Below are 25458 nucleotides of genomic sequence, written 5' to 3' on the forward strand. Positions count from 1 at the left end.
ATATTTAGTTTAGGTTGCATGTAAATGCAGCTTTTGGAGTGAATATTAAACATTGGGATAATTATGTGGTTCACAAATAATAGAATTAAAAAAAAACGTGTGACTTGAAAATGGGCATCTTCTAATAGTATATGAAATAATTATTTTTTTGCTTTTGACTACATGTCGATGTACCTCTGGGCAACTAAATCCCATATTGCCTACCGGTCTGCGTATCGGTGTATGAATGTGAGTTCGTTTGTGAATGTGACTCTAGTGTAAAGCGCTTTGAGTTCAGAACATTTACCATTTTTTTATACCAATATATTCCATATTTTCAACTGGTTATTTGTAAGACTGTAAAAAAAGTGCAATGTTTTCAATTAGTATTAATGCACTACATTATGTTGCGTTTGCAAATAAAATCATAAAATAAATTGTATTGGCACATATCAGCTTGGGAAAAATACGAATGTGGTTTTGAGGCCCAGCTGGTTTATTCATATGGATCCATTTGCAACTTTTACCTGGAAAAAAAAACCTACTCAGCAAAGTTATTAAAATGCATGAAAAGTTTTCAAAAGAATGACCCATATCCAGTTCTTGCTACTCAAAACGTAAAAGCTATTAAACAAAATTAGTTTTTCTTTTCAGATTATCACATGGAGTTTCCATTAACATTCAAACTACTCATTCCATTACTTTGGATATAGTAGTCCACCAATAAATATCAATTTTAAGTTGAAGCACAATGCATTTGTTGGAGCTCTGCAGCATTTTCTGCTGTTCATTTCTATAATTTGCAAAAGTAAAAATAGAATTTGAATATTATTACAGGCATTTCCCCAAACATCTGCACTATGTATCAGAAAAGGAACAATCAGTGAATTGTATAAATATCCACTACGCCTCAGCATTCAGTGAGTCTTTCACTTCATATAATAACAAAACTTTCTTCAACCTGATCAAATCAATCAACACATCTCCAGAGTCTAAAAATCATGTAATTTGTTTTTTCAAAACATTGACGCATCATATGGTCATTATAAATGGTCAAACTATGAATATTTTACTGTGCTCCTAAAAGTACAATATCAAATTCATGAGATTTTGTTTTTTACATTTTATTGCAAGAAAAAACAAATTGATGACTTTCTGCTGTTCTTGTTTCGCTTCCTGATTGTTTTCTGATAAAAACAAATTACACTCCATTTCTTTGTCTTAGCTAACACCAGATATACTTTATTTTCTCTGGGAGTGACATAAACAGATCATTAAATAGACATAGATGTTGACATTGACACAGTTGAGCATAAAATTTAGAATTATGGAAGACCTGGTTGTTTTTCAATTAATTGCATTTAACCAAGAGGTTTGATTCTAAAAATGTTCCATTTGGCCCAATTTGTGTTTTAAAACTGTTTTGCAACCATTTACTGTTTATGAGAGTCAAAGCAGAAATATATTCTGCAGCTCTTCCATCAGCTTTGTTGAAAAAATTTGCCCTTATAAGAGCACTTAATATTTGAGAGTTTAAGAAAGTACGTAAAATCTGAAATGGTTGATGATCTCAATGCAAAGGCTTCTTGAGTCACTATTGAATACAAAGACGAATGTGTTTAATTATAATAATATAATAATTATGAAACTCAATTTTATTACATTATTACATAATGCAGTGTAACAAGCCTCAACATGAATTCCCCCACATGGCTTTCCCATCCAACACACAAACATCACCCCAAACACAAAAGCCATAATTATACTATCTACAAAAATAATGAAGCTGTTTAATCTTTAATCTTTAATGTTTAAGTTTCGTCACTCACTGAAGACTTTTTTCATATTATTAAAGCAAATTCTACATGCAGGAACTTGGCAGTGTAATAACAGAAAACCACAATGCTTGTCAAACAGTCCAAGACAGGTTACTGGAAAAGTGTTGACATTTTCGTACAAGCAGTATTTATTTAACTGCAACACTGGAGCACCCAGTGGTGTCAGATGATATGGGATGGCACCATTAGTGTGAACAAACCAATGACATGATATGTGACACCAAGGTGTGTCAGATCTCATCTGACACCAGCGGTGATAGATGATATGGGTCCCATCATGCTAATATTCCACTATTTTTTTAAGCTTAACTTCCTGAACATTTGATCATGAGTTTAAATGACGTAAGTAACTCTGAATAAACGCCCAACTAGTAAAATTAGTGGATTAGATGCAGAAAAATTTATAATACGTTAATAAATGTATATTTATTCATTTGTAGCTTCGTTCAACAACAGAAAAAACAGTTCACATTTTTCTTTAAACCTCAAATTTAAACATCCATCCACTTTTGATGTTTAAATTATTATAAAACATTTATTCCTGATAAAATAAAATAAAATACAAGATTAAAATTCGGCAGCAGAAATAGGAAAACCCAATGCTTCTTAAATCTTGAGCCCAAATGGCTCATTACTTTATTCATTTCAGTCTAGGACGTAGAATCCATTATCATTATCTATTTATCAAAGCCAACAGCCAGTAGATGAGAGACATCACTGTAAAGTTATACAAAAGGAGCTCAACAAGACTTGAGAGTCATTTTTATTTCAAGAAAAGAAAAAAACAAACAAACATGCTAATTAAAAACGCTTCTATAATGTACAGTGCAGCCAAAGGTTTTATTTCTAAAATACATACCAGAAACATGAGACATAATGACACAAATACAAATACATATAGGTCTGTTTTAGATACAAATACAAGTTGATTCTTGATTATTTAATTGTCATACATAGAAAATCATTTAAAACGTTTTCAATTTTGAATCAAGTTGATCTTTAAAATGTAAAAAGCAGAGACATAACAAGACATCCAGTCCTGTTTGTTGGATTTGTGTCGCTGTGACCTCAGATGTTTTTGGCACAGACTGAAGGACGATGATTGTTGCACCACACGTCATCCCAGCACTTGGATCCTGCAAGAAACAACAACAGTCACTGAAACATCACTCAAAGCAAAGCTGTGAAGCTTTCTGCACAGCTCATCCAAAAATGGGTCATTTTTACCATCCACCAGATGCCAGGCATCATAAACCTCATGTGGAAATTAATTTTATTCACCTCCATAGTTCATTTGAAGGCAATCCTGGTCTCTGTAATTATTTGGCTCTCCACTGCACCAGTTTGAGTAGAAGAAGGGTCTCCCATCGCTCCACAGCCAAACGCCCTCCTGGAATTTAACAAATTATAAATGTGAAAATCAATTTCACAGATTACCTGACAGTCCTTTAATCCTGGGTGAAATTACCTCCTGAGCATCAGAGCCTCCAATCCATGTTTCTGGTGATCTGTGAGTTGCAGCTGTTATCACCCTCTGAATGAAATGGTACTCCTGAAAGCTGTGGACGGATGCAAGGGTTCCCTGCAAAGACACACAGTTTCTCTGCAGCCGAGACAAACAGAGAGTTCATGAGTTAAAGCAGGAATGATAAACCGTATCAGAAAATGTTTAAGGAAACATTTAGACTCAGATCACCTGGGCCATCGCCCAAACTCATGGTTCTTGGGATGAAGATGAAGCAGCGACGGTTGAACTGGCTCCAACCAGCAGGACAATAACTCCTAAACAGATTATTTGCTTCTGCAGACAAACAGATGCAGACTCAGCCCAACTCTTCACATAGATCATCATATTCCAGACATAATGTACAAAGAAAGATATTTATTACACTTCATAATGACAGAGTAACAACATCCTAACATGGAGTTTATTAAACTCAACTGGGCTCAAAGCTACAACTCTCCAACATATGAGCTAAAACAAGGAAAATGTAAGCATGGAGGAGGATCTATGATGCTGTGGAACTCAGTAAAACTGACAATAGTTCATAATTGCATCTTTTAACAAAATTATTCTCCATAGCATGCAACAATATTACAGAAATAATTCACCAGACCCAAAATCTACAAGGAAGGTATGAAGTCATATGGATGAGATGTATTACTCCAGCAGTATAAAAGTTTTTTCTTAGGCTATAATTTTCTTCTACTTTCTTCTGCCAGAGATGATCCCAAATTTATCAAAGATGTAAATATTTATTTCCCATTTTTCTTTGGAGTAGAGAAACAAAATTATTCAAAGTTGTTGACCACATTGACTGTTAGTGACTGACAACAGTTCAGAGTTTCTGTAGATGGAAGTAATTCCAGGGGTAAAATCAGAGATATTAATGGAAACTTTAACTCACCCTCTGGAGCAGCCTCCTCCACTTCTGGTTCATTTTCTACATCTAAAATATATACAAAAAATAAGCCTAACATTATTTTAATCTTAATATAGCAGAGAATAACAAATATATCTAAAATGAGGTGAAAAAGTTGCTGACCTGCTGAATCTGTCCAGTTTCCAGCTTCAGCATCAGGAAGAAGAGATTAGTTTAGCAAAGGTCAGAGTTAGACTTTATCCCCTAAAATAATTAATTTGACTCATTTTAAGTAAAATTGACGCATTTGAAAATAAACCCCATGAACATACCTTCATAAAAAGTTTCCTCAATGTTAGTTTCTTCACTGGCACCTGGGAAAGGTACAGGTTGTGTTCACTGAATATCTTTACAATTATAAAACATTCAAGGATTTATATCTATTTATTATAGGTTTTGAAAGATTTCTTGTTATTACTATAGACTGTAGAAATGAAGAATTGTTATCAGTAACAGTTTTTTTAGCTTACTGGATAAAACACAAACAGTTTTATCTCCTTCTGATTCTAAATAAATGTCTCCCTTAATGTGAATCGACAGCAAGTCAGAGAAACTCACCTGCAGCTTGACTCAGAGCCGTCAAGGCACAAAGAAGCATCAGCACATTCAGAGTCATCATGATGCAGATTGAAGATCACCTTCAAAAACACAAACAGTCTCAGCTCAATGCAGAAATAATTGAAGTTAGAAAAGCTTTTTACCAAAGCAGAGTCAAAATTACCTTTTTTCCTTCACTTCAGCGTCAGACAAGCTTCAGCTCTTCTGTCTGGAAACAGCTGCTCTTATATACAGTCACTGGAGGACCACGAAATACACCTGTCAATAATACACTGATAACAGGACAATGTTCCAGGGAAATCCAAGCAAAGACGTGATTTGTGTTTTATGACTTCAGTGTAAGGGATTATTTTCACTGATAAAGTTTTGTGGAAAAGGATTTAGCTTGTACTTCCTGTCCTGATTAATTCATTTCCTGTTTTTGTGTTCTGAGTTGTGATGTTTTAAGTCCTTTGTGAGAAGTTTCACTGAAAAGTCACAGGATACAAATTTATCTGAAGAAATTAGAATGTTATTTTAAACAAGGCAAAGTTACAAATAGATCCATACAAACCAGGAAGTAACAACAGCAACAAAATTTATTTTTCTGCTTTCTTGTTGTTAGAATGATTATGTTTTGTTATGATTCTTACATTTGTTGTTTTACTAGTTGGTTTTTCATTCATAGATGTAGTGTTCACATCCCAGAGAGAAGGAACTTGTTAGACCTTGAAGCAGCAGCTGCTTCTTATCTTAGGATACTCCTTAAACGGCCTGTGTGTAGATCTTCCTTTGTCATTCATCCACTTTCTTTCCTTCCTACTATGCTTTGTAATAAAAGACCAATTCTGATGCAGAAAGTCAGAATGCATGGCAGACACCTTGAAGAAGTGGTTTGCTATGTCTTCTACCTTTGCTAAAGACTTGATTGAAAACTCATAAACTCTTTTTATGTAGGTTGAGAAAAATATCTATCACTTGTGTTATCACTGGGAAGTGTGTGTGCATGTTTATGAATACAAGCATGAAAATCCACATGTACAAATTTCCATTCACTTGGCTGGAGAGGGACAGGCAATTTTCTCCTCTTTGCATAAATGAACAGGTTGATGTTGCCTCTTGTGTGTCGAGACCAAAAGAATCTAATTCTGTAAATGATCTTGAAAGATCTCTGTAGGATAGCCTGACATATTTACCTGTGTTCCATCTGAACATTTTGCTGCAGCCGTGTGTCGATGTAGAGCAATTAAGATTGACAAAAAAACTCTCATCTTATATCAGGCATGTTGTGGGACCATATCAGATATCAAATTCATCAATGTAAAAAGAAAAAGGATGAAATATAAATGTGTAGTATGTCATCTATGAAGGTTTTCATGAGTTTCCTGAGCTGCATATGCAGGTTGTGCTTTAATATGTTGCTGTGGGCTGTAAATGTTTAAGACTCCAGGGACGTTTTCAGGTCAAGGTCATGAACTAAGAAGCTCTGAGGATAAAATCTGTTTGCTTATCATTCAGCTTTATCATATTTCACTGGAGGTCATGCTGAACGGTTGAAACTTTTTGTTTTTCTTACTAAAAACTTGTAAAAAGTTAAAAAGGTTCCCATCCAAGAGCAGAAAAAGTGTATGTCTGATATTGACAGGTAGGTTTTAAAAACATTGACATTTTAATATTGCTAAGATGTGTCTGTTATTACTTATCACATGTTTGCGCAAAAGATTTCTGCACATAAACTGCAGAAAATCAGACAAATTCAATCTTTAGAAACTGGGAATGAAAAATGTTCAAGTGAAATCTGTTAGAGGTATTTTTTGTATGAAGCTTATGGCTTCACTCAATACATAACATTTAACTTAAGTCTTTAAAATGTAGTTTAAAACACTGCAGCTTTGCATAATGAATTAATTGATACAATTATTAGTCAGCATTTTGTGCTATTTAATAATAAATAAGGAGGTGAAAACAGATGCACTGAGTTTGACCACAAACAATGAGAGAAAAAAAGAAAGAACAAAACAAAGAAAGAAAGAAAGAGAGAAAGAAAGAAAGAAAGAAAGATAGAAAGAAAGAAAGAAAGAAAGGAAGAAAAAAAGGAAGAAACAAGAGGTTGCTGTCATCCGTTTTATAAACCACTAGGTGTCACTGTTGGATTTTCTTTCAGAGGTTTGGAACATTTTTCTAATCTGCAAAATAATGGGACAGGATGTAGATGAAGTCTAATAAAAAGTTCTCACAATCTCAGAGAAATTCTGCAATGTTTTAGTAATATCAATCTAATTAAATGAAATATAATTTCATCAATCACAATTAAGTTAAGGATGAACTCATAAAGACTGAATTGATCACATAGTGAACATATTGAATGGAATGAGAGGAAGATATTGTTAAAACAGAATAACAACAATCACTGGGAAATTAATTAGTATAACTTGTATGTTATCTTAAAGAATTAATGCTTACACTAATACTAATCACATTGTAAGACTATGCCTACCTTGAGTTTATTTAAAACCTTCTTTGAATTAGCCTTTTCTTAATTTTTAACTTCTACTTGTTTACTATGTTTAAAATTACTTTCTCTATTTTTCTCTGCTTGATCTTTTACTAAATTTTTTATTATTATTATTATTATTATTATTATTATTATTATTATTATTATTATTATTATATATTATTATTATTATTATTTTGTGACTATCTTCTTGCTGAATGTTGTTTTTTACTTTCTTGTACAAGGACTTTGAATAGTCTTTGGCTGAAAGGAGATGAATAAATAAAGTTGTCTTGCTTTGCCCAAATGGTTGCAGAACCTCAGTTGCCTCCTTGGCCTTTACCTCGCCTTCAGATGGAAGCACAGGAGAGGAAGCCAGTACATAAAGCAGAGTTGATTTCAAATTTCGAGTCCATAAATTGGGAACTGATGCTGAGTAAGAGGTCAAATTGAAACAGCATGACTTGGAAGATTTGCGACTTTCACTAAGCAAGTCACCGCTTGGTGAATCTGTTCATTCAATTCTTTTTTCCAATGTCAGTTACGAGGTGTCAAGTTTCCTAGATAATGGTTGTACTATATATATCAGTCATATATATTTGATATACATGGTTGCAGGCTTTAAAACTGTTCCTATTGTTTTATCTTAAATATTCAGATATACAACATTTATGCTGCAAAAACTTTCCAGTTGCAATGAAAGTTAAGAACATTTAAAGTTTATATTTGCACTGAAAGGTAAAAAATTCTTCCAGACCTTTGCAGCTTCATTGTGAAATATTACTCAAAAAATGAACATAAACTGGAGCTTTGGTTCAATTATATGTTCAAATGGCTGTTGATAATCGAAACTTAAAAGTCATTTAACCAAATTACTTTTTTCTTTTCAGATTATCACCTGGAGTTTATAATGACATTCAAACTACTCATTTCATTACTTTGGATATAGTAGTCCACCAATAAATATTAATTGTAAGTTGAAGCACAATGAATTTGTTGGAGCTCTGCAGCATTTTCTGCTTTTAATTTCTATAATTTGAAAAAATAAAAATAGAATTTGAATCTGCATTATAGGCATTTCCCCAAACATCTGCATTATGGGTCAGAAAAGGAACAAACAGTGAACTGTGTAATATCCACTACGCTTCAGCATTCAGTGAATCTTTCACTTCATATAATAACACAATTAATTTCAATTAATTGCATTTAACCAAGAGATTTGATTCTAAAAATGTTTCCATTTGGCCCAATTTCTGTTTTAAAACTGGCTTATTTTAATTTTTACTTATAAAACAATCCAGACACACAAATATTGCTGCTGGCATCTTATTTATTATCAGAGATAAATTGATTACAGGTAGCAAACTCTCATCAAAGATTTAAAGCACAATCAACTGGATTATATTGATTAGTAATCAAGTGAACTTTTAACTCATGTTTGAAGCCAAAAGTTGATGGTTGATTATAAGAAGAAGCAACTCATTATTTTTTGCTGGATGTTTGACCTGCAGATTTACATGAGACGACCGATCTTCATGCTGATGCTCTTCAGGGAGTAATTATTTCCCTTCCATTGAAGCCATTCCACTCCAACACCAGGGTGTGTGTTGTCAGCCCCCCAGCGATAAATCCCGTTGGGGTTTGCCTGGTGACAAGATCTGTACCAGAAAGCACCGAGAAATTTTTTGGCACAGTTGTCGGGCGATTGGTCCTGGTCTTTGTCAAAGGTGGTAAATTTCATTCCATTGTGATGTGTAAGGCTGTCTCCTGCAGAAATAACAATAGGATACAAAAACTATATGAATAAAACAGACATTCAGTTGAAAGCTTAAATAGTGAAAAAAAAATCTGCGTGATCCGACAGAAATGAAAATGTAATTTTACTATATAACAAAAATGCTGACTTTGTGAAAAGCTGATAATGTTTTGTGAAATAAATAATGAGTTATGTTAATTTCTTACTGGGATATTATCAATGAGATCAATTAAATTTACTTTGTGCTGTTAACTACCAACATCAATCTTCCTGCTTCAGAACCATAAGAAACAAACTCTGGATTTAGAATAACTGACACAACACATTTAATCCAATCAAGGTCTATTTCTCTTAATCCTGAATGGTCTAGCTACAGTAAATTAGCTTTTTTAATTATTATTATTATTATTATTATTATTCACCAGGAGTTCCTCAGGGATCCATGCTCAGTGCCTTGCTCTACATTTCCAGACTCACTGCTCGACTTTCAGACCCAGCACAAGTTGAATTATTTATTTTACAAAGAAATAATTAGTGATGGGCATCATTCCATCCATAAATTCATCCTGACTAGTAACGGTAGAAAATGTGTTTTTTCTCATGACTCACCAGCGCCCCCATTGTTGTTGAAATTATCCACACTCAGGAGGTAACCCTTAGTCTCCGATTCGACATCAAATATATAGTAAAAGGCAAAGGATTTGTTTCCTTCAAAGTCCTCCATCTCGACCATCAGATGATAGGATCGAAAACGTGTCAACTCATGGATGTTATCAAGACCTGCACAGACATGAAAACCATTAAATTTGGATTTTTACTGAGATTTTTCAACAAGCATTACTGCCCAGATTACTGCAGCAATGCACCGTAGCATGGAGTCGATCACTCTGTGGTGTCGCTCAGGTGATATGAGAACCACATGGCTCTGACCGTAACCTGCAGCTCTTCTGCATTGTCGGGTCTTGACTATCGTGTTTTCCTCTTCACAAAGCCCCAAAGATTGTCTATGACGTTAAGATCAGGCGAGTTTGCTGACCAATTAAGAACAGGAATACCATGGTCCTTAAACCAGGTACTGTTGTTTTGGCTCTGTGTGCAGGTGCCAGGTTCTGTTTGAGAATTAAATCTGCATCTCCATAAAGTTGGTCAGCAGCTAGAATTGCCCTAAAACTACCTGGTATAAAGCTGTGTTGACATTTGACCTCAGAAAATACAGTGGACCAACACCAGCAGATGACATGGCAACCCAAAACTTTGACTGGACCTCAAGCAACATGAATTCTACGCGTCTCCTCTTTTCCTCCAGACTTTAGGACTTTGTTTTCCAAAGGAAATGCAAAATTTACTTTCATCAAAGAATATAAGTTTGGACCATAGAGCAGCAGTCGTTAGCCCAGTGAGACGCTTCTGACCCGACACAAGGAAAGCAACAGCTGAAATCTATGTTGCATATATCTGGTGTGGTGGCTCTTCAAGCACTGACTCCATCTGCAGCCGACTCTACATTTCTAAATGGTTTTGTTTCATAATCCCAGGTGCAGTTATGCTGATTGCTTGTCCAATTCTTTTCCACTACATCTTTTCTTCCGCCTCACTTCTCTATGAATGTGTGTGAAAACAGCTCTGTGCACAGCCAGCTTCTTTAGCTGTGATGTTTCTGTCTTGCCCTCTTGTGCAAGGGGTCAAAGGTCATCTTTTGAACAACTGTCAGGTCAGCAGTCATTCCCATGATTGAATAACCTACAGACCTGGACTCAGCGACCATTTGGAAGCATTTGCAGGTGTTTTGACTTAATAAACTGATTAGTGTGTAGCACCAGAGCTCTGCAATATTGAACTTTTTCACAATATTCAAATTTTCCGAAATACTGAATTTGTAGTTTTCATGAGTTGTCAGAAATAAACATTAACACTAAAAAAGTAAACATTTAAATATATCAAGCTGTATGAAATGAATTAATATGACATATAAATGTTACTTTTTGAATTAATTACTGATTGAATCAGTGGCGGAGCTAGACTTTTTTTCAAGGGGTGGCCAAAGGGTGAGCAAGGCTTTATCAGAGGGGTCCATATACAAATGGACCGTTCCATGGAACAAAAGGAAACAAATATTTGTTTCCTTTCGATCAAAATGAATTAATATAACTAGTGAGGTTATAATTCAAAGCTTTCATATGACATAGCCTGCTTACATTTCAGTTATTATAAAACTTAATGGTTTTTCACATATTCTTACCACACATTTCAAGCAAGAGCTGGGAGATATAAAACATTAGAGGGCAGCATGTCACTAAAACATTATGTTAAAAGAATCTGTCTAAAACACGACCTACCAGCACTAGCATGGCTAATATAATAAACGAGACACTACGCAGCGGTGCACAACCATTTTTTTTCTTTTTAGAAATGTATGAAAAATGCCACCTCTCATTAGGAAGGTAACAGCGGTTACTGCTGAGCAGTAAAATGTTGTAAATACCTGCAAAACTCCTTAAGGTGTAACTCTAAAGCCACGGATGTGTTTTGGATCAAGCAGGAACCACATGTCAGTTTAACCAATGAACAGCATCGGGCATCGAGTTGCCTTCAGGGACAGTCGGAAATCACAGTTTTCCTGGCAAATCTTTGCCGATCTCATAAGTATTATATTTTAAAATGACCATTTCCAGTGGGGTGGCAGTAGGGGTGGCCAGGGCTCTGTTGGGGGAGGCAAGTGCCACCCCGGCCACCCCTCCGGCTCCGCCACTGGATTGAAATAAACTTTTCCATAATATTCACAGTTTTTGACCTGCACCTGCACACCATCACTTAGCAACACAATAGTAAAATAGAAAGTCGAGACAATAAACAGGTGTTGAAAAATGTGGCTATAACTATGTTATAAATATCGTAAATAAATAAACCAACCATACATTGACTAACTGTTTAGGTCGGTGTCTCACCCAGCCAGTACTCTCCAGCAGCGTTTCCAAAGCCTCTCTTGTACTCCGCAAAGGGTCTGTAGAAGTTTACAGAGCCATCCATCCTCCTCTGGAAAACCTGGAACAACAAAGGAATCTGATCAAGAAGTGAACAACGTTCTCACTGACACACTGAGGGTGAAAAGGAAGTGGGTTGTACCAACTCTGAATTGGTATCAATGATCAATATTTAACATGACAAAACTGATCAAATCTTATCTCAGGCAGGTGAAAATGGAAGGAAAATAAAGACTCTTCTTTCAACAGAACTTGATGTTTGTTGGATGAAAACCCCAAGAATCCTGAGATAAACCAAGTTGAAGTGTAAACAGAGAGAGTTCATGTAGAGATGGACTCACCGTCCAGCGTCCTCCCTCTGAGTCCATGTCGCAGTAAGCCTTCACACAAACACATTCATGACTTGATACAGTTTTTATTATGTAATGCAATGTCACACTTTATGTGGAAAATAAATACTATCAAGAAAGTTCAGTTTCAAACAGTCAGTTTATGTAATGTGTATGAAGATTAAGTAAAACATCCTCAGCATTGTTAACAGATAAACCTCCAGTCTTGGTCCTGTACAGAACTTTAATCTGGATCTTCATTTTTATGAACAAACCAAACATAAAGTTCACCTGAACAGCAGATGTAGATCCACTTGGATAGATGATGTAAACTCCACTGGGAAGATATTATCCTTATTGTAGATGTCAATACAATCACGTGGCAGTTGGTCCTCAGCCGCTTCACAGCTGATCAGCAGTGGAGCCAGGAGGAAGAGAAGTGATAACAGCTGGAAGACAGAACATGACACCTTCTGAACATCATCAGAGAAACTCTGATTAACGTTCATTTAGTCAGATTAAACCTGATCCCTGATCTTGTCCTGCATGTGGCCTGTAAGCTGTGCTGCCAGATTTTCAGTCAGAATTATGCTGAATTCTGCCTTAACAAAGGTTTCTGGTTGGTTTGATCCTCCATTTTTTAACAACTCATTTCATCAGTCCTGTTAACAAATGTTATTTCCAGAGCCAAAACTATGTACAGTGTTTACATGCATTGAGTGTTTGGATAAATTTAAACACTCAAATTTACTCAACATTTCAGTGACTGAGCAAAATATCAAACATTTTAAATAATTAACAAACTCACTAGAAGTTGTTTAATTTTTACATTTTTTGACTACATAGTTAAATATCTTGTTGTTGTTTGTGTTCATATTCTAATCATTATTGATGTTTCATAATTTGTACATTTTATGTACAATGTCTCTGTGCTGATTTTTATTTTGGTCATTTGTTGTTAACAAGATTTTAAACATTAAAAATACCTTTCCTTGTTAAAATAAATAAAGATAGATGAATTATTTTTTATTTTTTTACAGTGCAAGTTACAGGCTTACCTTCATCTTTACTGTTGATCTGGATAAATTGATCAAACTTGATGAAAATCTGGAGTTTGACTTGCAGCACAATGAAATTCCCTGTTAATGTAAAACATAGAGAAACTTTAGTGGACAAACTCAGTTGTAAATGAATTCATGTGTTCATCTCTCACCTGCAGCTGGAATGAACTTGATTCCAAACTTCTGCTTCTCCTCTGTGTCTCCGACGTTCAGACTCCGTTATTTATACCTGCTGATGTGTCACCTCACCTTGATGATCAGGAATCTAAATCAAACATCACCTGATGAAAAACATGAGCTTGGTTTCTTCATTTTACATTTTACTTCTTTCTGAACTTTGGATAATGAGTCTCAATTGCACAAATAATGCAAAATAAAATGTAACATTAATATAACTGGAGATGCGGCTTGCATGGATTTTGCAGTTGAATTGATGGATGAGAGCCACCTCAAATTCATCTGTAGCAAAATTATTTCAATCATGTTTTGCAACCATTTACTGTTTTCTGAGAGTTTTAGTAGAAATTTCCAAAATGTTCTCCTGCTCTTCCATCAGAATGCAAAGGCTCTTCTTGATTAGTTTTTGTGAATATACAGTAAAATGTGTTGTTTAACTATAGTTCATTATAATAATATAATAATTCAATATATAACATAATTATGAAACCCAATTGTATTACATTATTACATAATGCAGTGTAACAAGCTCAAAGAAACATCAGAACATTCAGAGTCATTGAAGATCACCTTCAACAACACAAACAGTCTCAACTCAATAAAGAAGTCGTTGAAGTTAGATCAAATCTTTTTACCAAAGCAGAATCAAAATTACCTTTTTTCCTTCACTTCAGCGTCAGACAAGCTTCAGCTCTTCTGTCTGGAGGTCCTGGAAACAGCTGCTCTTATACACAGTCACTGACAGACCTGTCAATAATACACTAGTGACTCTATAATGTTTCAGTGAAATCAAAGCAAAGATGTGATTTTTACTTTATGACTTCAGCATCAGGGATTATTTTCACTGATGACATTTTTTGGAAAAAGGATTTAGCTTGTACTTCCTGTCCTTGTTAATTCATTTCCTGTTTTTGTGTTCTGAGTTGTGATTTTTGAATCTTTTGTGATGTTTCAGTGAAAAGTCCCAGGATACATATTAATCTGACGAAATTAGGATTTTATTTCTAACAAGCCCAAGTTACAAATAGATCCATACAAAGCAGGAAGTAACAACAGGAACAAAATGTTATTTTTCAACTTTCTTGACAAAGTTAAAAAAATGCCCCGTTTTCATATTTCCTAGTGTGTGCTCACTAGCACACACACTATGCTAGTTTATGAATACAAGCCTGAAAATTCACATGTCCAAATTTTCCATTCACTTGGCTGCAGAGGGAAAAGCAATTTTCTCCTCTTTGCATAAATGAACAGGTTGATGTTGCCTCTTGTGTGTCGAGACCAAAAGAATCTAATTCTGTAAATGATCTTGAAAGATCTCTGTAGGATAGCCTGACATGTTTAGCTCTGTTACATTTTAACAAATATGTTAAGATGTAACATATTTGTTACAACTTAACATCTAATGTCAAAAAGTAACAGAGATGTTAAGATGTAACATCTTTGTTACATCTAAACAGAGATGTAACTGAATCATCAACTTTGATTCAGTTGTTGCAATTGACTGCAGCCGTTTGTTGATGTAGAATAATTAAGATTGCCATAAAAACTCTCATCTTATATCAGGCATGTTGTGGGACCACATTGTCTCAGCTGTGCTGTGTTTCCTGTGAGCTCTGAGAAAACAGAACGTTAGCTTTGGTTCCTCTAGGCAGTGGCCTCAGTCTGCATTCCTCCAGGACCCGAGTCCTGCAAGTTTCAGATGTGTCCCTTGACCTAGAGACTTTAATTTAACTGTCTCACTGGCATGCAGTGAGGCTCTGCAGAGCCCTGTTGATGAGCTGCTATTGGAGCCAGGTGTGCTGAAGTATCTAAAAGTTGCAGGACACCAAGAAGACTTCCTGCCCCAACAATCAGGAATCAAAGGAAGGATTGGTGACCAGGACTGGTTAGTCAGGAGGTTCTTCTGTCATAGGGAAAAACACAAAAAGTGAATTTAATTGTTCAAAGAAACATAAATATCAAGACAATTTAGTTTAAATTGCTTTATTAAATTCGAACAAAGAAAATGTTTATTTGTTTAATTTATTTTGAGTGCGACACACTGAGTGCCTGCACCTTCGCCATGTTACTCTGGAGACAGAGTAGTCAGGTTGTTCATTAATACCTGCAGCTGATTATTGATACCTGAGTTTCCAAAGAATCTCAGGAAATGTTAACACGAACAGGGTTATTCTACGGTCGCATGGAAGGAAAATCTTTGCACTTTTTATATTTAGGTCAATGAAAGAAAACGAGAAAACACAGGAAATGAGTAAAATAATAAACTACAGATCATATGGATTTGTTCTGGCATAAAACTGGTCTTTAGATTCTGTTTAAATATTCAGAAATAAAGTGATCAATGTGAAAAGAAAACGGATGAAATATAAATGTGTATTATGCCATGTTTGAAGATTTTCAAGTGTTTCCTGAACTGCATATGCAGGTTGTGCTTTAATCTGTTGCTGTGGCTGTAAATGTTTATGACTCCAGAGATGTTTTCAGGTCAATGTCATTAACCCTCGGGCGTTCCTAATTTTCTATTTATGCCCCTTCTCCTATACTTCATTTGTTTTCATTATGTCTCAGTGTTTTTTGTTGTGCTGAGGAGTTTGGTGTGAGGGGTTGGCAGCAGATTGAGAAGGCAGGTGCAGGTCAAATGCAAGTTCAATTTGTGCATCAATCCAGTTTCTTTAATGTGTGTGTGTGTGGGGGGCGGAGGCAGGTGTGTGTGTATGTGTGCGTATGTATTGGAGAGAGTTTGTGTGTGGCTTTGAACTCTTTTTCTGGAGTTCAAATGGTTGTCAGAGCAGTCAGGTTGTTCATTAATACCTGCAGCTGATTATTGATACCTGAGTTTCAGAGAATCTCAGTAAATGTTAACATGAACAGGGTTATTCTGCGGTTCCATGGAAGGAAAATATTTATACTTATTATGTTTAGGTCCATGAAAGAAAATGAGGAAAAGTTAGGAAATGAATAAAATAATAAACTATAGCTCACATTGATGGTTTCTGGAATAAAGCTGGTCTTTAGATTCGGTTTAAATATTCATGCAAATCCAGATATAAAGCAATGTTTTAAAAAAAAAGATTCCTCGGAATAAATTAATATCAGAATGATCAATGTAAAAAGAAAATTGATGAAATATAAATGTGTAGTATGTCATCTTTGAAGGTTTTCATGAGTTTCCTCATCTTATATCTGCATATGCAGGTTGTGCTTTAATATGTTGCTGTGGGCTGTAAATGTTTATGACTGCAGAGACGTTTTCAGGTCAAGGTCATGAACTAAGAAGCTCTGAGGATAAAACCTGTTTGTTTCTCATTCAGGTTTATCATATTTCACTGGAGGTCATGCTGAACGGTTGAATTTTAATGGTGACATATATATGATCTACAGAAAAACAATCTGCAGAACATTTACACTTTTTGTTTTTTCTTACTAAAAACTTGTAAAAAGTTAAAAAGGTTCCCATCCAACAGCAGGAAAAGTGTGTCTGGTATTGACAGGTAGGTTTTAAAAACATTGAGACATTTTAATATTGCTAAGATGTGTCTGTTATTACTTATCACATGTTTGCGCAAAGATTTCTGCACATAAACTGCAGAAAATCAGACAAATTCAATCTTTAGAAACTGGGGAATGAAAAATGTTCAAGTGAAATCTGTTAGAGGTATTTTTTGTATGAAGCTTATGGCTTCACTCAATACATAACATTTAACTTAAGTCTTTAAAATGTAGTTTAAACTTTGCAGCTTTACATAATGAATTAATTGACGCAATTATAATTCAGCATTTGGTGTGATTTAATAATAAATAAGGAGGTGAAAACAGATGCACTGATTTTGACCACAAACAATGAGAGGAAAAAAGAAAGAAAGAAAGACAGAAAGAAAGAAAGGAAGGAAGGAAGAAAGATAGAAAGGAAGAAAGAAGAGGTTGCTGTCATCCGTTTTATAACCACTAGGTGTCACTGTAGGATTTTCTTTCAGAGGTTTGGAACATTTTTCTAATCTGCAGAATAATGGGACAGGATGTAGATGAAGTCTAATAAAAAGTTCTCACAATCTCAGAGAAATTCTGCAATGTTTTAGTAATATCAATCTAATTAAATGAAATATAATTTCATCAATCACAATTAAGTTAAGGATGAACTCATAAAGACTCTGAATTGATCACATAGTGAATGGAATGAGAGGAAGATATCTTTAAAACAGAATAACAACAATCACTGGGAAATTAATTAGTATAACTTGTATGTTATCTTAAAGAATTAATGCTTACACTAATACTAATCACATTGTAAGGCTACCTCTACCTTGAGTTTATTTAAAACCTTCTTTGAATTAGCCTTTTCTTAATTTTAACTTCTACTCGTTTACTATGTTTAAAATTTACTTTCTCTATTTTTACTCTGCTTGATCTTTTACTAAAATTATTATATTATTATTATTATTATTATTATTATATTATTATTATTATTATTATTATTATTATTATTATTTTGTGACTATCTTCTTGCTGAATGTTGTTTTTTACTTTCTTGTACAAGCACTTTGAATAGTCTTTGGCTGAAAGGAGATGAATAAATAAAGTTGTCTTGCTTTGCCCAAATGGTTGCAGAACCTCAGTTGCCTCCTTGGCCTTTATCTCGCCTTCAGATGGAAGCACAGGAGAGGAAGCCAGTACATAAAGCAGAGTTGATTTCAAATTTCGAGTCCATAATTTGGGAACTGATGCTGAGTAAGTGGTCAAATTGAAACATGACTTGGAAGATTTGCGACTTTCACTAAGCAAGTCACCGCTTGGTGAATCTGTTCATTCAATTCTTTTTTCCAATGTCAGTTACGAAGTGTCAAGTTTCCTAGATAATGGTTGTACTATATATATCAGTCATATATATACAATATATATGGTTGCAGGCTTTAAAACTGTTCCTATTGTTTTATCTTAAATATTCAGATATACAACATCTATGCTGCAAAAACTTTCCAGTTGCAATGAAAGTTAAGAACATTTAAAGTTTATATTTGCACTGAAAGGTAAAAAATTCTTCCAGACCTTTGCAGCTTCATTGTGAAATATTACACAAAAAATGAACATAAACTGGAGATTTGGTTCAATTATATGTTTAAAAGGCTAATTATACCAATATATCCCATATTTTTTAATTTTTATAAGACTGTTGAAAAAAATGCAGGGTTTTCAATTAGTATTAATGCACTACATTAATGCACTACATGTTGCGTTTGCAAATCAAACCATAAAATAAATTGTATTGGCACATATAAGCTTGGAAAAAATACAAATTCGGGTTTGAGGCCCAGCTGGTTCATTCAATGGATCCATATGCAACTTCCCAAGTTATTAAAATGCATGAATAGCTTCTGAAAGAATGACCCATGCCCAGTTTTTAGAAAAATTGTCTAAGTTCATTTACTTATGAGTTTATTTGAAAGGCTATGTTTTTATATTATTATTCTGTGTGTTGTTTCCTTGACTCCTTTCTTTTGTGGTACAATATTAACTGTTTTTTCAGAAGTTTGCTTGGGGGTTGGAAATGTTTATACATCCTTGTGATACCAGCTGCTTTGATCATTAGCTGTCTGTGTTAACCTACCTGTTGTTATTATTATTATTATTATTATTATTATTGTTGTTGTTGTTGTTGTTGTTGTTGTTGTTATTATTATAATAATACACAGGTAATAACACAGGTAGCTGTGTTAGCAGCTACCTGGTAACACAGGTATAACGGTCAGCCTTGTGTCCAGGTAAGGGCATGTTCACAGAAGGTCCCAAAACATCTTGTGGTTAAGGTTATTGATCAATTGTTTGTGTGACTGTGTGAAAAAGCCCAACCTTTTTTCTTGTAAACATAATAAAAGGCAGTTGAGAGCCGGTGGAGGAGACACAACATGGTGTTTGACGGTGGTTGAAAAGTAATTTGTGTCTTTGGTTGATTCTTTGCAGGTTGGGAACCAAAATAGACCCAACACCAGTTTCTTGATAATCAAAACTTAAAAGTCATTTAACAAAATTACTTTTTTCTTTTCAGATTAACACCTGGAGTTTCCATTAACATTCAAACTACTCATTCCATTACTTTGGATATAGTAGTCCACCAATAAATATCAATTTTAAGTTGAAGCACAATGCATTTGTTGGAGCTCTGCAGCATTTTCTGCTTTTAATTTCTATAATTTGCAAAAGTAAAAATAGAATTTGAATATTATTACAGGCATTTCCCCAAACATCTGCACTATGTATCAGAAAAGGAACAATCAGTGAATTGTATAATATCCACTACGCCTGAGCATTCAGTGAGTCTTTCACTTCATATAATAACAAAACTTTCTTCAACCTGATCAAATCAATCAACACATCTCCAGAGTCTAAAAATTATGTAATTTGTTTTTTCAACACATTGACGCACATCATATGGTCATTATAAATGGTCAAACTATAAATATTTTATTGTTCTCCTGATATTATTAGATCAAGTTCGTGTGCTATTTTTTTTACATTTTATTGCAAGAAAAAACAAATTGATGACTTTCTGCTGTTCTTGTTTCGCTTCCTGATTGTCTGATAAAAATCAAATTACACTCCATTTCTTTGTCTTAGCTAACACCAGATATACTTTATTTTCTCTGGGAGTGACATAAACAGATCATTAAATAGACATAGATGTTGACATTGACACAGTTGAGCATAAAATTTAGAATTACGGAAGACCTGGTTGTTTTTCAATTAATTGCATTTAACCAGAGGTTTGATTCTAAAAATGTTTCCATTTGGCCCAATTTGTTTTAAAACTGGCTTATTTTAATTTTTACATATAAAAAAATACAGACACACAAATATTGCTGCTGGCATCTTATTTATTATCAGAGATAAATTGGTTACAGGTAGCAAACTCTCACCAATGATTTAATTAACTGGATTATATTGATTAGTAATCAAGTGAACTTTTGATTCATGTTTGAAGCTAAAAGTTGATGGTTGATTATAAGAAAAAGCAACTCATTATTTTTTGCTGGATGTTTGACCTGCAGATTTAAATGAGGACGGATTCATGGTGATGCTCTTCAGGGAGTAATTAACTCCCTTCCATGTACCCATTCCACTCCAGTAGCATGGAGTGTGGTGTCAGTCCCCCAGCGATAAACCCCGTTAGGGTTTGTATGTGACACTTATTGTACCAGAAAGCACCGAGATATTTTTGGCACAGTTGCCGCTCAACTTATCCTGGTCTTTGTCAAAAGTGGTAAATTTCATTGCACCGTGATAGGAAAGGCTGTCTCCTGCAGAAATAATAATAGGATACAAAAACTATATGAATAAAACAGACATTCAGTTGAAAGCTTGAATAGTGAAACAAAATACAAATTCTGCGTGATCCAGCATCAATAAAATTGTAATTTCAATATTTAACAAAAATGCTGACTTTGTGAAAAGCTGATAATGTTTTGTGAAAAACATTATGAGTTATGTTAATTTCTTACTGGGATATTATCAATGAGATCAATTAAATTTACTTTGTGCTGTTAACTACCAACATCAATCTTCCTGCTTCAGAACCATAAGAACAAACTCTGGATTTAGATATAACTGACACAACACATTTAATCCAATCAAGGTCTATTTCTCTTAATCCTGATTTGTCTAACTACAGTAAATTAGCTTTATTAATTATCATATTATTATTATTTTATTTTATTATTATTATTATTATTATTATTATTATTATTATTATTATTATTATTATTATTTATTATTATACAAGTAGTGTATAATAATATCTTATAATACCAGGAGTGTATAATAATACACTCGTGGTGTATTATTATACACGAGGAGTGTAATAATACACTCCTGGTGTATATTACACACCAGGATCCATGCTCAGTGCCTTGCTCTACATTTCCAGACTCACTGCACGACTTTCAGACCCAGCACAAGTTGAATTATTTATTTTAAAAGACATAATTAGTGATGGGCATCATTCCATCCATCCATAAATTCATCCTGACTAGTAAAGTTAGAATGTGTTTTTTCTCATGACTCACCAGCGCCCCCTGTGTTGTTGAAACCACTCACATGCAGAATGTAACCATCAAACTCATCAGAGATGAAAAATGAAGCGTAACGGATAAAGGCTTTGTTTTCATAAAAGTCCTCCATATCGACCATCAGCTCACAGTCTTGAAACCAGGTCAACTCATGAATGTTATCAAGACCTGCACAGACATGAAAACTATTAAAGTTGGATTTTTACTGAGATTTTTGCACACACATTACTGTCCAGATCACTGCATTAATGCACCGTGGCATGGAGTCGATCACTCTGTGGGTGGTGATATGAGAACCCACATGGCTCTGACCAACATTTGCAGCTCTTGTTGGGTCTTGACTGTCGCGTCTTCCTCTTCACAATAAGACAGATTTTCTACGACGTTTAGGTTCTTCTTCAAGATCAGCATCAGCATCAGTTCGACACAAGGAAAGCAACAGCTGAAATCTATGTTGCATATATCTGTGTGTGGTGGCTCTTCAAGCACTGACTCCATCTGCAGCCGACTCTACATTTCTAAATTGTTTTGTTTCATAATCCCAGGTGCAGTTATCCTGATTGCTTGTCCAATTCTTTTCCACTACATCTTTTCTTCCGCCTCACTTCTCTATGAATGTGTGTGAAAACAGCTCTGTGCACAGCCAGCTTCTTTAGCTGTGATGTTTCTGTCTTGCCCTCTTGTGCAAGGGGTCAAAGGTCATCTTTTGAACAACTGTCAGGTCAGCAGTCATTCCCATGATTGAATAACCTACAGACCTGGACTCAGTGACCATTTGGAAGCATTTGCAGGTGTTTTGACTTAAACTGATTAGTGTGTAGCACCAGAGCTCTGCAATATTGAACTTTTTCACAATATTCAAATTTTCTGAAATACTGAATTTGTAGTTTTCATGAGTTGTCAGAAACAAACATCAACACTAAAGAAGTAAACATTTTAAATATATCAAGCTGTATGAAATGAATTAATATGACATATAAATGTTACTTTTTGAATTAATTACTGATTGAAATAAACTTTTCCATAATATTCACAGTTTTTGACCTGCACCTGCACACCATCACTTAGTAACACAATAGTAAAATAGAAAGTCGAGACAATAAACAGGTGTTGAAAAATGTGGCTATAACTATGTTATAAATATCTTAAGTAAATAAACCAACCATACATTGACTAACTGTTTAGGTCGGTGTCTCACCCAGCCAGTACTCTCCAGCAGCGTTTCCAAAGCCTCTCTTGTACTCCGCCCAGGGTCTGTAGAAGTTTACAGAGCCATCCATCCTCCTCTGGAAAACCTGGAACAACAAAGGAATCTGATCAAGAAGTGAACAACGTTCTCACTGACACACTCAGGGTGAAAAGGAAGTGGGTTGTACCAACTCTGAATTGGTATCAATAATCAATATTTAACATGACAAAACTGATCAAATCTTATCTCAGGCAGGTGAAAATGGAAGGACAATAAAGACTCTTCTTTCAAAGAACTTGATGTTTGTTGGATGAAAACCCCCAAGAATCCTGAGATAAACCAAGTTGAAGTGTAAACAGAGAGAGTTCATGTAGATGGACTCACCGTCCAGCGTCCTCCCTCTGAGTCCATGTCGCAGTAAGCCTTCACACAAACACATTGATACAGTTTTTATTATGTAATGCAATGTCACACTTATATAGAAAAATAAATACTATCATTGCCTCACTAATAAGTGAACGTATAATTAAATAAAATTTCTTCTCCATGAATAACTGATTTGGTTGTAGGAAGAAAAAACTGGAGCTTGAACTGAAACAAGATACTAAACATCAAGAAAGTTCAGTTTCAAACAGTCAGTTTATGTAATGTGTATGAAGATTAAGTAATAACATCCTCAGCATTGTTAACAGATAAACCTCCAGTCTTGGTCCTGCACAGAACTTTTATCTGGATCTTCATTTTTATGAACAAACCAAACATAAAGTTCACCTGAACAGCAGATGAATATCCACTTGGATAGATGATGTAAACTCCACTGGGAAGTTTCTTGTTCGTATTGTAGATGTCATTGCAATCACGTGGCAGTTGGTCCTCAGCCGCTTCACAGCTGATCAGCAGTGGAGCCAGGAGGAAGAGAAGTGATAACAGCTGGAAGACAGAACATGACACCTTCTGAACATCATCAGAGAAACTCTGATTAACGTTCATTTAGTCAGATTAAACCTGATCCCTGATCTTGTCCTGCATGTGGCCTGTAAACTGTGCTGCCAGATTTTCAGTCAGAATTATGCTGAATTCTGCCTTAACAAAGGTTTCTGGTTGGTTTGATCCTCCATTTTTTAACAACTCATTTCATCAGTCCTGTTAACAAATGTTATTTCCAGAGCCAAAACTATGTACAGTGTTTACATGCATTGAGTGTTTGGATAAATTTAAACACTCAAATTTACTCAACATTTCAGTGACTGAACAAAATATCAAACATTTTAAATAATTAACAAACTCACTAGAAGTTATTTAATTTTTATTTTTTGACTACATAGTTAAATATCTTGTTGTTGTTTGTGTTCATATTCTAATCATTATTGATGTTTCATAATTTGTACATTTTATGTACAATGTCTCTGCGCTGATTTTTATTTTGGTCATTTGTTGTTAACAAGATTTTAAACATTAAAAATACCTTTCCTTGTTAAAATAAATAAAGATAGATGAATTATTTTTATTTTTTTACAGTGCAAGTTACAGGCTTACCTTCATCTTTACTGTTGATCTGGATAAATTGATCAAACTTGATGAAAATCTGGAGTTTGACTTGCAGCACAATGAAATTCCCTGTCAATGTAAAACATAGAGAAACTTTAGTGGACAAATCAGTTGTAAATGAATTCATGTGTTCATCTCTCACCTGCAGCTGGAATGAACTTGATTCCAAACTTCTGCTTCTCCTCTGTGTCTCCGACGTTCAGACTCTGTTATTTATACCTGCTGATGTGTCACCTCACCTTGATGATCAGGAATCTAAATCAAACATCACCTGATGAAAAACATGAGCTTGGTTTCTTCATTTTACATTTTACTTCTTTCTGAACTTTGGATAATGAGTCTCAATTGCACAAATAATGCAAAATAAAATGTAACATTAATATAACTGGAGATGCGGCTTGCATGGATTTTGCGGTTGAATTGATGGATGAGAGCCACCAAATTCATCTGTAGCAAAATTATTTCAATCATGTTTTGCAACCATTTACTGTTTTCTGAGAGTTTTAGTAGAAATTTCCAAAAATGTTCTCCTGCTCTTTCATCAACTTTGTTGAAATAATTTGCCCTTCTGGCTTAAAAAAGGACTTAATATTTGAGAGAGTTTAAGAAAGTACATAAAATCTGAAATGGTCGATGATCTGAATGCAAAGGCTCTTCTTGATTAGTTTTTGTGAATATACAGTAAAATGTGTTGTTTAACTATAGTTCATTATAATAATATAATAATTCAATATATAAATAATTATGAAACCCAATTGTATTACATTATTACATAATGCAGTGTAACAAGCTCAAAGAAACATCAGAACATTCAGAGTCATTGAAGATCACCTTCAAAAACACAAACAGTCTCAACTCAATAAAGAAGTCGTTGAAGTTAGATCAAATCTTTTTACCAAAGCAGAATCAAAATTACCTTTTTTCCTTCACTTCAGCGTCAGACAAGCTTCAGCTCTTCTGTCTGGAGGTCCTGGAAACAGCTGCTCTTATACACAGTCACTGACAGACCTGTCAATAATACACTAGTGACTCTATAATGTTTCAGTGAAATCAAAGCAAAGATGTGATTTTTACTTTATGACTTCAGCA

At 34.5% G+C, this 25458-nt stretch overlaps 3 pseudogenes; all 3 read right to left on the bottom strand.

Annotated features, from left to right (window-relative positions):
* Positions 1 to 2885: 2885 nt before the first annotated feature.
* Positions 2886 to 4856, bottom strand: LOC129351340 (ladderlectin-like; annotated as a pseudogene).
* A 3725-nt stretch (positions 4857 to 8581) lies between these two features.
* Positions 8582 to 13663, bottom strand: LOC129351362 (microfibril-associated glycoprotein 4-like; annotated as a pseudogene).
* A 6923-nt stretch (positions 13664 to 20586) lies between these two features.
* Positions 20587 to 25319, bottom strand: LOC129351341 (microfibril-associated glycoprotein 4-like; annotated as a pseudogene).
* Between the last annotated feature and the right edge of the window lie 139 nt (positions 25320 to 25458).

Source organism: Poeciliopsis prolifica, unplaced genomic scaffold (genome assembly GCF_027474105.1).
Source record: "Poeciliopsis prolifica strain line A6 unplaced genomic scaffold, Auburn_PproV2 SCAFFOLD066, whole genome shotgun sequence".
NCBI lineage: Eukaryota > Metazoa > Chordata > Actinopteri > Cyprinodontiformes > Poeciliidae > Poeciliopsis > Poeciliopsis prolifica.